At 39.1% G+C, this 13,364-nt stretch overlaps 1 protein-coding gene and 1 long non-coding RNA gene across 9 annotated transcripts in view; both read right to left on the reverse strand.

The window, feature by feature from the left end:
- Window positions 1–13,364, reverse strand: part of LOC26535568 (aminopeptidase N) — a 254,635-nt gene that overhangs the window by 191,567 nt on the left and 49,704 nt on the right. The window lies entirely within an intron of this gene.
- LOC120322360 lies at window positions 12,063–13,336 on the reverse strand. Of its 3 annotated transcripts, none has more exons than XR_005562134.2 (2): window positions 12,429–13,336; window positions 12,063–12,346 (listed from the first exon to the last, which is right to left on the reverse strand). It is a non-coding gene; the product is annotated as an uncharacterized LOC120322360 (long non-coding RNA). The 3 variants fall into 3 exon arrangements; XR_005562132.2 differs by having other exon boundaries at window positions 12,411–13,336; XR_005562133.2 differs by having other exon boundaries at window positions 12,063–12,358; window positions 12,411–13,336.

Raw genomic sequence — 13,364 nt, forward strand, 5'->3', positions numbered from 1 at the left:
TTTTTTGCTCCGATGTGTATAATGCTTAATATTACAGCTGTGGTTGAGTTCGCCTATGAGCAACTGCTTGATATCTACATACAAAACAATCGTAGCGCATCCTCCGTTTCGATTTGGATTTATTATGAACTGGAAGAATTCGACTTAAGCACGGAGAAAAAGGATGAAATCAACACCAAAGTGAGAAGCTTTTACCATTACATACAAAAGAATTTGGCAAATTGTAATAGAAATATGGCCAGATTTAAGATAAATCATACCAAATGACTTTCGTCCAACATGCTCGCAACAAATACTATAAGACTGACAGGAGGTTACATGCTCGAAAGAGTACACGGCAGAACAACATGGCAGACGTTTTCCACAGAGCAATAGATTCCTCAGATCCTCTTGTGTCTAGCATCTATCTAACAAAAAGATTAGGCCAGCAAAATAAACTACCCCTACCAGCAGACGTAATCGAACTTTTGAAATCAACAAACTTGCTAAATTTTGTTAGCATGAACAATAATAACAATGTTCCCGATTTTGATGCTAACAATAGTGATAGTGATTCAGATTCTGACTCTGAAAATCCGTTTTCAATAGATCTTGATGTAGAACACGACTTTTATGAACATTTTTAAATGTAAAATACTTATTTATAGTCATTTTGAATGCATTGTTATATCTTAGTTATTAATATTAAGTTTATGTGTTAAAAAAAATTAATTTAAAACATTTGCTGAATTTAACGAGTGCTAGCATTATTAACTGGCGTACAATTAAGAATAGGAGGAAACATATGGGCGGCTAGGGAAGGCCGTTTCAGATTGGTCTGAAACTTGGATATGTTTTTATATGCATCGACACTATCATATGTACGAAATTTCAAGAACCTAGCTTTAAAACTTTAATTTTCGGTGAAAAATCGGCTCGCTGGCCCAATGTGCATTGTCGTAATAAAACAATTTCTTCTCGAAAATATTAAAGATGTGCACTTTTCTAGTAAATCTGCTCGGAACAGTGAAGTTTAGACGACTAACCAAGTCGGGACTATCCACTTCACCACGAATAAGGTTAAAAATAAAGACTGTTCCGAGCATCGTTCTACGGTTAGCTTAGCTGGCCTTATTGACAATAGACAAAATATGGTCTGAAAATTTAAGTTTAGGGTCCAGAAGAACACCAAGATCATCAACATGTGTTATTCTGTCCAAAGAGCACCCACTTAAAGTGTAAGATGCGTGCATTGAGTTGGCACGATAAAAGGTCATAACTTTACACTTAGAGCCATTTAAGTTTAATACGTTATCACGGCACCAGGTTTAAAAGCAATCTAGATCGGATTGTAAGTCCAAATGGCGATAAATGTCCTTATATTGCAAGCATAATTTTACATTATCAGCGTACATTAGTACACGCGAATGATTTATTATTAAGGGAAGGTCGTTAATAAATAAGGTACAAAGGAGCGGACCTAGGTGGCTCCCTTGTGAGACGCCGGATGTGACTCGGAGAATACAAGAAAGACAATTTTGAAAGAGGACCCATTGCGTCCTGCCATTCAGATAACTTAGAATCCAATTTAGGAGATCAACAGGGAAACCAAATAAATCAAGTTTTTTATTAAAAGTGAATGATTAACAGAGTCGAATGCTTTACTAAAATCCGTATAAATGACATATGTTTGAAGATTATTTTTGAAGCCCTGTACTACGAAGGAGGTTAGCTCCAGAAGGTTAGTAGTTGTTGATCTGCGTTTCATGAACCCATGCTGACATGGTGATATAATTGACATACAAAGGTGATGCAAATTAGGAGTGATAACGTTTTCAAAAAGCTTAGGGATAGCAGACAATTTGGAGATTCCTCTGTAATTACTTGCTTCCGATTTGCTACCTTTTTTATGGAGAGGGATCACAAAGGACTCCTTCCATATTTGGGAAAACTGTGTAGATTCCAGAGATAAGTTAAACAGTTTTAGTAGAGGCTTGCACAAGGCTTCCGCACAGAATCTAAGGACACAGCCAGGAATTCCGTCGGGACCTGGCGAATAGACAGGCTTAACTCGCTGAAGATCATAAAGCAGTGAGCTTTCGTTTAAAGTGGGACAGAATATTTAATTTGACTTTGATACCGCGTAAGAGTAAGGCCGTTCAGAATGAGGTAACGTAGAATAAGTGGTTTGAGAAAACTTGGCAAATAGATCGGCTATTGCCTGATCCGATGTTACCGAAGTATTTTCAAAAAATAGCGAGGAAGGGTAACTGGTTGTTTTGCGCTAAGTGTTAACGAAATTATAAAACTGTTTGGGATCCTGTGCGAACTGGAACTTACAACGGTTTAAATAATTCTTATAACACTGAGCGTTAAGCACGGTAAAATTTAACCGAGCACTTACATATTAAGAAAATATAGGTTGAGAACAGGTATTTTTAAATTTTATATAAAGTCTGGACTTAACATTTCTTAGATGTGTAAACTCTTTATTAAACCAAGGAGGTTTGTTAGAGGTAGACGGATAGTACATCAGAACACAAAAGTTGAAAAATGATTTAATTGCAGTATAAAAAATATCTATGGCATCGGCCATTATGCTGCAAAAATTTAGATCGGACCAATTAAAGCCAGATATTATATAAAAAGATTTAGCCTATGAAAGTTTGCCTTACGAAAACAATGAATTCGTTTGGTTGACTTATCTGGCCTCTCTTTTATTACGGTACCTGTGTCGATTGTCACCTCGAAAGTTGGATGGTATGGATCTTCTGGTTGACTAAGAGGTGCTACTCTAGTCAAAAACACACTTTTAGGACTTGTAACAAAACATAGATCCAATAAACGACAAAGGGAATTTGGAATATAATTAACTTGCGACAACGATATGTCAAGCAAGCCGTCAATAAAGTCATGCTGTGCTATAGGCAGTAGAATATTTGACTGTTCTTCAGTGGACCACTTAGTGCCTGGTATATTAAAGTCACCTAGAACAACTAGTTGGTCTCTATCGGCCAGTCTGTTTGAAACGGATTGGATAGCGGACAAATGGTTAATATATTCAGGAAATTCAGAAGACGGCGAAATGTACGAGCACGTAATATAAACATAGCTATCAGAAAATGACAGCTTTACGCATAAGAATTCTAAGTTACGGAACTCATCAAAAAGTACCTCCTCTGACGTGAGGGTAGACCTAACAGCAATTAGGACTCCCCCTCCCCGCCTGGAGGGACGATCATGCCTGTATATTGTGTACATACCTGGGAAAACTTCGGAGTTAAGTATCTCCGGTTTTAACCAAGTCTCTGTAAACACAAAAATATGGGATGCAAAGGAAATGCTATTAGAATACAAATTAGTTAGCTTACTACACAAGCCTCTTACATTTTGATAACAGATAGTGAAACTAGATTTTAGTTTTTTGAAGATAAAGAAGTAGAAGTAGTAGAGGAGAATGGGGCAGTGATCTGGCCACTTGTGGGGAGTTTAATTCCCACGGGCCCTTTTTTTCTATTTTTAATCTTAGCTTCAAACTCTTTCACAATCATACTTTCCGGCCAAAAATCACCAGAACATATGGTTGAGAATAGCTCATTTGGGACAGTTATCTTGAAAGATGAGATGTCCCTAGCATAAGAAAAGTTAATTTTTTCCACTTTTATGTTGTCGGCATTTGTTTTGTCTTGTATATAAGACAGTACATCAGATGATGTTTGATCAGGGGAAAGCCGAGAAACTAAAATTGGTTTCTTTAGTGGAACCACTGATAGGGGTTTTGCCACTGCAGGTTGTATTTCTGAAGTGCCAACTTGTGCCGGTAGTCCGGACTCAATATTTCTGTGTGGTGGTAAACAATTCGGGACGGGTGGAATCACCGGTTGAGAAACCAGTGCGGACTAAACGGAATCTGTAGCAATCCCAGGCTGGACTCCCTCCACAACCGATTGATCGGATTGCACCGAATCTTTTTTAGCTGCCGATCTAAGCAACATATGAGGGTTTGCTGCGATCGTCAAGTGATCAGCTGTGGAGTCCTGTTGATCACTTGCCGAAGGTTGCGGGGCATTCCCCTTAGGCAGCCTACCACCAGCGGCTTTCTTGCGCTTTGGAGATTCCTCTAATAGTTTGAGGCTATTAAATTGTGAATCAAGCGCAGAAAGAAGATCATAAGCTCGGCGAAAACTATCTCTAGCCACTCCAAAACTACTGATCAGTCCTTTCAAGCCACCTTTAGTTTGGCGCATTAAAAGCTGCATTTCATTCGCAACTCCTAGGCAAGTATCACAACAGTATTTTAGATTAGGGCCTTTAGCTACGTCATCACTTGTTCGGCCGTTAAAACCAGCGCACTTAGTGTGCACCATTCTATCACATAGCCAACAGGTCATTTTTGACTGCTCAGGCTTTATTACCTGACGGCATTTGTTATGGAAGCAGACAACATTGGTTTCCATGTTTAATTGGGTTTTGACCACTGTACCAAAAGACAAAATCAGAAAACGTACCGGAGAGCGAGAGAGCGGGTGCACCGTGCAGTTAAGTACAAAAACAACACCAAACAGCACTACGGACAACGCACGAAAGAGAGAGTAAACAAAACGCAAAGACAGAAAGAGAACAGATTGAAATAAATTATTAAAATAATGCACTTATCACAAAAGATTCACTCGCGAAGCGAACGGAACTTTAACTAGTACGGATTACGAAATTGAATTATTAAATAATTTGTTAAATTCCACCGCTGGATTTAGCAAAACAAAAATAAATTCGGAGCGCAGAAAAAAAACACGACCGTTCGCTTTGAAGCTAGAAGTTGGAATAATAAATAATAAAGACCATAAAAGAAAAATCTATAAGGATCAGGTGAAACGGAAGTATAAATATCAAAATGAAGATTGTGAAAACTAGCATTTCTATACTCCTATTATATATTTACTTAAACAAATCATTTCAACCACATTGTCGAAACCTACGCTGGGGGAGTCATGTATACCCACACATACCCTCACTTATTAGAAAAAGATCATTATGTTATGAATACACATGGCGCTAAGCTCTTAGTAGTAGGTTTCAACTCAAAGCTTAGCTTTACTTCAGAGGATAAGAAGACCTAGAGCAGTGCTCACGTATCAATAAATCTCTTTAGTTAAGACGAAACCATCGTTTTCATTAAACCCTTTTCACTCGACAAAGAAGTCGATGGAGTTGTTTTACTGAGGAATTCAACGTTCATTCTACAGACGACAAAGAAGTCGTTCCCAAAGCCTCGATCGACTCGCTTGGGACACAAAGGTCTCGGCGATCAACTCTTACATCTAGCTGGACAAAGAAGTCTCTGCTCGGGAGGCCCCCTTTCGACCTTCCACATAACTATATACGTTTTGTAGTTACTCTACCTTTGCAATGAATTGATCCGATATAATATATCCCCTGATTGAATCAAACTCCTATCATTTCTTTGATGCTTGCAAAACCTTGACCTTGAGTCTGACCCTTGGCGAGTCTACAGTCCCTTTCCCTTGGCCTTGTTGCTGCGTGCACGCCGTTTGTACCAAGTTTTCCACCATCTCCTTTAAATCGTTGATTTGTGCGCTTGCATAATTGTGCTTACTTTTGTTCCAAGACTTTGTAGTCGTCAGTACCAATTTCAACATTTCGTGGTTTCGTATTAATTCGTTGAGCTTTGGTTTCCTTTCCTTTGGTTTGGAGAAAACATAGTTTTTTCTTTCCTTTAATCACATTTTCCACTTAGAAATAAATTTTCATCCCACATCTGAATTGTCTGGTTGTACTAACATATCTTTTATTTATTAATCTTTACTATAATCTATATGTCCAAATAAAATACAAAATATAACCCTCGTTCACGCAGAAAGCCCACATACGTCCACACTCGCTGGTATCTCGAAAGCAGCTCCACCCTACAACTCTTCTTCTTCACAAAAATGAAAAAACTTAATGAGAACCGACAAAATGATGAATTTGACACAAAATATAGGCAAGCTCCTATAGCCCGTTCAATATTTAAAAATCCCTATATGAAATCTGGAAAAGCTTCATTGATTTGCTAATGATAGAAAGATATGGCTATTGCATATAACAAGATTAGCGGGAATTAGGGATTTGCTTTTCTGCCTGCGTTCGCTTTACGACGCTGTGGTTGAATTGGTTATAATTGTTCAAGAAAAAACAAAAGTTATTGAAATTATAAAAAAAGCGTCGTTATATTATTTGGAAATTCATTTTGAATATATCGAGTTAGAGCTCTGTTAGAGGAAAATTATTTATTAGACATTATTGACAAAGACGCAAAAGAAGAGACATTTCAGTGGAGAAAGTGAAACAGCAAAGCTAAAAGTATTATTATTGAATACTTAAGCGATTTATTTCTTAGCTTCGCCAATGCCGAGTATAATGCCAAGCAGAAAATTTGAATGCGATTTATGAGCGCAAAAGCTTGGTATGCAACTATCTGTATGGAAGCAGTTGCTGGTATAGAAGAAGTCTTGTCTTGTGAATCATTTCCACTTTTTTAATGACTTAAGAGCAGAGCTGATTGCTTCGGGTGCTAAGATAGAAGAAATTTACCTTTGACCCTCTCTTTAAGTTGTGGCGGAGTGATAACGGCTATAGAAACTTTATCAGAAGGTAACTTAACATTAAATCGTTCGTAAAATCTCGTCATCTTGACTACGAGATTAAGTTAAAAAGCATCAGTAAGGATGCCGAGGTGCGCATATTGTTCTTAGGCAGATGATGTCGTCTCGGTTTGTCAATGGATTCTTCCCAACCTTTCAAGGGTAACGGCAACTATTAATGCTCCGCCCGTGGATAAAGGTAGCGTAGTCCGCGCCGAAGTTGCGGCCGCGTGGGTAGCGCGCGTGACGCACTAGTTACTAACGAGGACTTAGCTCGTGCCCAGTTTTAAATTTAAATGTGTGCAGAGATAACCTCATTTAGAAGGCTGGTGCCCAACACTGCCCAGAATCCTGTCTAAGTCGGTGCTCCAGCTACAGCGATTGCCGTGTTCACTATTTGCACTTGACTTTGATTATCACGCGGTTTTATTTAATTACGCCAGCACTACGTTTTGTTCTACGTGGTTCTTCTTTCAGATAAGATCAACTGGTTGCACTGACGCCGCCCAGACAAAAGTGGTAGGGCTGCTAGATTAATTACCTGAAACTCCACTAGTTAGCCATATAAATGATAAAAAAATGATAAATAAACTTTAAAGACCACAGATACCCACTAGACCATTTTTACAATGAAGAAAAGTATAAACTGGCACAATTATTAAAAGAATTTATAGATATCAAGTATTTTGATAAATATAGGTTTTCACCAAATCGAAATGGACCCAAAATCAATACCAAAAACTGCATTTTCGACTAAACAGTATATTCGCATGCCATGTGGCTTGAAACTTTTCAACGTTACATGAACTTGGTCCTTAAGGACTTAATTAACAAACATTGCCTTGTATATTTAGATGATGTTATAGTCTACTCAACAACATTAACTCTTATGCTGAATTCAAGGAATTCATTATAAAGTACTCAGCACATAAAGTTATTATACCCTGATATTGAAAAAATTATACGAAATTTTAAAATAAACTCATTATTTTTCCGACTACAACAAATGATTTCAAAGGATCATTAATGATTACGAAGTCAGCAATTTATTTTATACACATGCAACCATAAAAGTAAACATAATACAACCTTACAGATTCCAGATTACGTTCTATTTTACGCAGGAACACCCTTCTATGAATATGACATCTATGACATCTAAAACACCTATCCATGATGATAAAAAAAAATTGACAGGTTGTATTAACATATGGCTCTCTTTTATTTATTAATCATTACTACAATCTATATGTCCAAGTACAATACGGAATATAACCCTAGTTCATGCAGCAAGCCCACATACGACACCCGGCCTCTCCTGACATTCTGCCGTCGTCATCTTTCAATATCCAGGTACGTTACATAAGCGTCGTTGACTAATAGTGTGGTCTGGCAAATCTTCCACAATACTGCTATCGTTTTTCAGGTCCGTTCTTACTACAGACGGGCCTTTATAAGCAGCATACAATTTATGTGACTTTCCTCTAGCCATTGGTAGAAAGCTAATGATAAGCAAAGCGTTTGATTCGTAATTCGTTCGCGTTTTGCGTCGAACCTAATTTTTCATTTCTTCTGTTCGTTTGTAATATTTGCTGCTGTGCTGTCTTTTCTGTGCTTATGTGCTGGTATTTAAATCTTTTTTTAATGTTTTATTTGTTCTTTCAGCTTGCCCGTAAGCTCTGGGTGTCCTGACTGCTGCACACAGCTGCTAAAGTGCTTTAATTACTGGCGTTGTCTTTGTTGTTGCCAAAAAGTTGATTAGGTGAATACGCATATAATAACTATAATGTGAAGATTTCCACTTTTGCTCTTTGCGAACTGGCCTATGTAATCCATATTTATTGTACGGAATGGCACCTCCTTTATATTGCGTGGGGTACAACTAATTTTTTTCCATTGGGCGATTTGCGTAGAAGCCTGCTCGCTTCAATAACGTAGTCTGCTTTTACTTGGATCCATTGTGAACTCTTCCAATTAGTTCTGAATACATCAAATATCTGCGCCAGTATTGGGTCTTGCCTTTGCATGGAAAACACCCAATCTTCATCAGTTGGTAAAATCGCTTAAAAATTGGTTGTCTGCTTATGCCATCCTTATGCCATGTGATAAGCAATCATACTGTACTTCTTGACAAAATTTTCTGAAGAATCCTGTAATTCCTCGGAACCTGCGTACTTTTGTTTCATTACAGGACCTTTGATATCGTTGATGCACTCAGTCTTTTCGTTACCTGGCTGAATCCCGTTGCCCGTAATAGCGTTACCCATCGAAGCCACCTTCGTTTTAATAAAAGCGCATTTGAATAGGCGTAAGGTCAAGCCGGCAACTTTACAGCATCCAGAAATTCCTTTAATATAAATAGTCCTTCCACCGTCTTAGAAGCTATTATGACTTCGTCCACATAATTGAATATACTCCGTTTGTGTTTCAGTTCTCGTATGATCTCCGTAATGACTTCTTGGAAGACCATAAGTGCGTTCACCAGACCAAAAGGCATGACATTCAATTTATACAGTCCATCTGGTGGCATGTATGACATGCTGTTAAATGCTTGCTTTTCTGGTCCATCGGGACCTGGTAGAAACCGAAAGTCATATCCTGCGTCGCGATGTATATGTTTCCAGATAGCTCCTCTACGATTGGCATTGTATAGCGCTTCTTTACGGTAACTGTGTTTTGATCACAGACAGATCCTTTAAAGCCTTGCAGACGTTTGACCCTTGGCTGCCGTATTGCTCCATCTGGCACTGCTGCTTCTTTAATGAGTTTGTTATTGCTACCCCTGGCCATGAACGCTTCAAACTTTTAAGCTGCAATCAGAACTGTTTTCATTATTGGCGGATACTTTTGTTTTAACTCATGCATTTGAGCAACCGTGGACGAGATTATAACCTTGCAATACTTTTCAAAACATTTGGAACACCGTTTTTTTCGCTGTGGCTCTGGGCATTTAGCCGCAAAGTGCCTAATTTTATTGCAGTAGTAACGAATTGATTTTATTGGTCTGGAGATATGATCGGCAAGCGCAAAAGATCTCGTGTGTTCGTCCCACCAAATTTATATTAAATGTGTTCACCCGGTTACCAGTTACAACAATTAGCAGTTCTGATTTCCTTGGGTCTTATTCTTGACTAGATTTTACACTTCTACATTCGATTCTGCCGTGATGGGTCTGCTCTCCCTTCGTGAACGTAGTCGCACGCCTTATGCTGCCGCGTCTATGCGTGATTGGTGGCGAGGAGGAGGGCTGTGGGATTAGGGAAGCGTGACCGTTTCCAGTTTAGGGTCAACAAGTGCTGGGCTCTTCAGGTAAACGCCTTGCTAGCCTTGACTTGACTTTCACAGTCAATGAATTTGTGCCCTCCTTTAGCAGTTTACATCTCCATTTGTGCTTAGTTTTAACTCTTTACGTTCCCCCCTCTCTTCGGGAGATAGTAAACTTGCCGTTAAGAGTTGACCACTTTCCAAGCCAATGGATTTGTGCAGAGACAATAATGACCCTTGCACCAAACAAGGCAGAAAATGTGATGTGACTTCGCACCGTCCCATTAGTTTGTTGTCAATATTCTCTAAAGTATTTCAAAAAATACTTTTAAGGAGAATGTGCTTAATGAATAGCTACTGCCTCTGTTTGTCGGGGTATTAGTGCCCGTGTCCAGGGTAAGGACTCAGGCCGAGGGAGGGGCATCCCATGTATAAGCACCATGATTCGATTTTGCTTCGTGGGATCTTGTTAAGCCCCTCACCTCTCCAACATAACGAGAATAAATATTAGTAGTGCCTGTAAAAGTTCGTACCGTTCGTCAGCAGTCCTCACTGCCCCAAAAGCTAAGCTGGAGCTTGATCGTAAAACGATCGGGAAATGTTTCGGTTACATTCCCTCCCCTTCATAAGTCTACATGCCTAATGGATCGTCGCGGGCCGCGCAATACGATCCCCTTTTGTCAAGGTTGTCCGTCAAACGTTATGCCATCGTTTTTGATTTACTCCGCTTCTCGCGTCAGCACTCCTTTGGAAATGTTTAGCTACTCATTTTGTTGTAGTTAAAATAATAGCATCATTTTATTAATTAATAAATTGTTGGCTAGTGCCATGTGTAATGTGTAATACAAAACTTAAAGGCTAGAATACAAAGATTATGATAAGTTGACTATTATATTTTTTAGCGAGGAGTATCGAATTCATTACGGGGCAACGGTGCGCACGTCAACAAAAATTGTTGGCTGTTCACGACTACAAACGTCGCTCTGAGTGCTCTTTTTTTTCATAACAAAAAAACAAGGCGGATACTCGCCGCTGAAAATTAATTTTTATTTATTTAGTTTCTATCAATGAAATACATTGCCTGGAAGAGGCTAACAATAAAATGTTTATCTCCATACGTGACACCCTTCAGTTACCATTGCTACAAAAATTTACTAATTGTGTGAAAATAAAATAAGCACGAGAATATATGCATATATAAAAATATAGAGAGAACTCGGGTTGTTATTAGAAACGTCTTAACATTAGTCATAGTTATACCCGTTACTCGTAGAGTAAAAGGGTATACTAGATTCGTTGAAAAGTATGTAACAGGCAGAAGGAAGCGTTTCCGACCATATAAAGTATATATATTCTTGATCAGGATCAATAGCCGAGTCGATCTGGCCATGTCCGGCTGTCTGTCCGTCTGTCCGTCCGTCCGTCTGTCCGTCTGTCTGTCCGTATGAACGTCGAGATATCAGGAACTACAAAAGCTAGAAACTTGAGATTAAGCATACAGACTCCCAAGACATAGAAGCAGCGCAAGTTTTCATGTTGCCACGCCCACTCTAAAGCCCACAAACCGGCCAAAACTGCCACGCCCACACTTTTGAAAAATGTTTTAATATTTTTTCATTTTTTTATTGGTCTTCTAAATTTCTATCGATTTGCCAAAAAACATTTTGCCACGCCCTTAAACCGCCCAAAGCTGCCACGCCCACACTTTTGAAAAATGTTTTGATATTTTTTCATTTTTGTATTATTCTTGTAAATTTCTATCGATTTGCAAAAAAACTTTTTCCACGCCCACCCTAACGCCCACAAATTGCCAAAAACTGTCAGTGTTTAAGACTCTCCTTCGCACTTCCACTAGCTGAGTAACGGGTATCAGATAGTCGGGGAACTCGACTATAGCGTTCTCTCTTGTTTTCTTTTAGAAGTTAGAAAAGCAAAGAAAAAACTATAGTCATTAGGACAACCCTTAAGAAAAGAATTACTATAACTCCTAATGAAAAGTAGGGAATATAACTTTAGAAAGTTAACCTAGAATGTTAATTCGGAGAAATAATTTACGAGAATTTTCTTAATTGTTATTTTTGAGTAGCCGCACAGTTTTTTTGCATAATTGAAGACTACTGCTAAATATTATTTGTTAAGGCATCCAGCCTTTTTGGTAAATAAATGTGTAATGTTAGCTTGAAGAAATCGTGAATCTTTAATTGACAATGCATCTTAAATGAAATCGGAAGTAGAGGTGGGCACGGGCCGTGCTTTTTTTCGTGGCCTGCGGGCTTTTGCCAAAAAAAAACATGCTCGTGCCTAAAAATCGAGTTCGTGCGGGTCCCGGGCCTAAAAAACAGATCCTTTAAAGCCTTGCAGACGTTTGACCCTTGACTGCCGTATTGCTCCATCTGGCACTGCTGCTTCTTTAATGAGTTTGTTATTGCTACCCCTGGCCATGAACGCTTCAAACTTTTAAGCTGCAATCAGAACTGTTTTCATTATTGGCGGATACTTTTGTTTTAACTCATGCATTTGACCAACCGTGGACGAGATTATCACCTTGCAATACTTTTCATTATGCCCAATCCTAAAACATTTGGAACACCGTTTTTTTCGCTGTGGCTCTGGGCATTTAGCCGCAAAGTGCCTAATTTTATTGCAGTAGTAACGAATTGATTTTATTGGTCTGGAGATATGATCGGCAAGCGCAAAAGATCTCGTGTGTTCGTCCCACCAAATTTATATTAAATGTGTTCACCCGGTTACCAGTTACAACAATTAGCAGTTCTGATTTCCTTGGGTCTTATTCTTGACTAGATTTTACACTTCTACATTCGATTCTGCCGTGATGGGTCTGCTCTCCCTTCGTGAACGTAGTCGCACGCCTTATGCTGCCGCGTCTATGCGTGATTGGTGGCGAGGAGGAGGGCTGTGGGATTAGGGAAGCGTGACCGTTTCCAGTTTAGGGTCAACAAGTGCTGGGCTCTTCAGGTAAACGCCTTGCTAGCCTTGACTTGACTTTCACAGTCAATGAATTTGTGCCCTCCTTTAGCAGTTTACATCTCCATTTGTGCTTAGTTTTAACTCTTTACGTTCCCCCCTCTCTTCGGGAGATAGTAAACTTGCCGTTAAGAGTTGACCACTTTCCAAGCCAATGGATTTGTGCAGAGACAATAATGACTCAATAATGAATCTTTAATTGACAATGCAACTTAAATGAAATCGGAAGTAGAGGTGGGCGCGGGCCGTGCTTTTTTTCGTGGCCTGCGGGCTTTTGCCAAAAAAAAACATGCTCGTGCCTAAAAATCGAGTTCGTGCGGGCCCCGGGCCTAAAAATAAAACCTGGAGGCCCGCAAAAGCCCGGAGGCCCGCAAAATTGAACCGCACAATCGGTGGGACTCGTGATATGATATGTCCCGGATCGAACATTGTAATCGATAGCTAGTATTTTTATTTATCTTTGTATTGTGAACTAGTCCGAAATTTTAGAATTAT

Source organism: Drosophila yakuba, unplaced genomic scaffold, assembly GCF_016746365.2.
Source record: "Drosophila yakuba strain Tai18E2 unplaced genomic scaffold, Prin_Dyak_Tai18E2_2.1 Segkk8_quiver_pilon_scaf, whole genome shotgun sequence".
Classification (NCBI taxonomy): domain Eukaryota; kingdom Metazoa; phylum Arthropoda; class Insecta; order Diptera; family Drosophilidae; genus Drosophila; species Drosophila yakuba.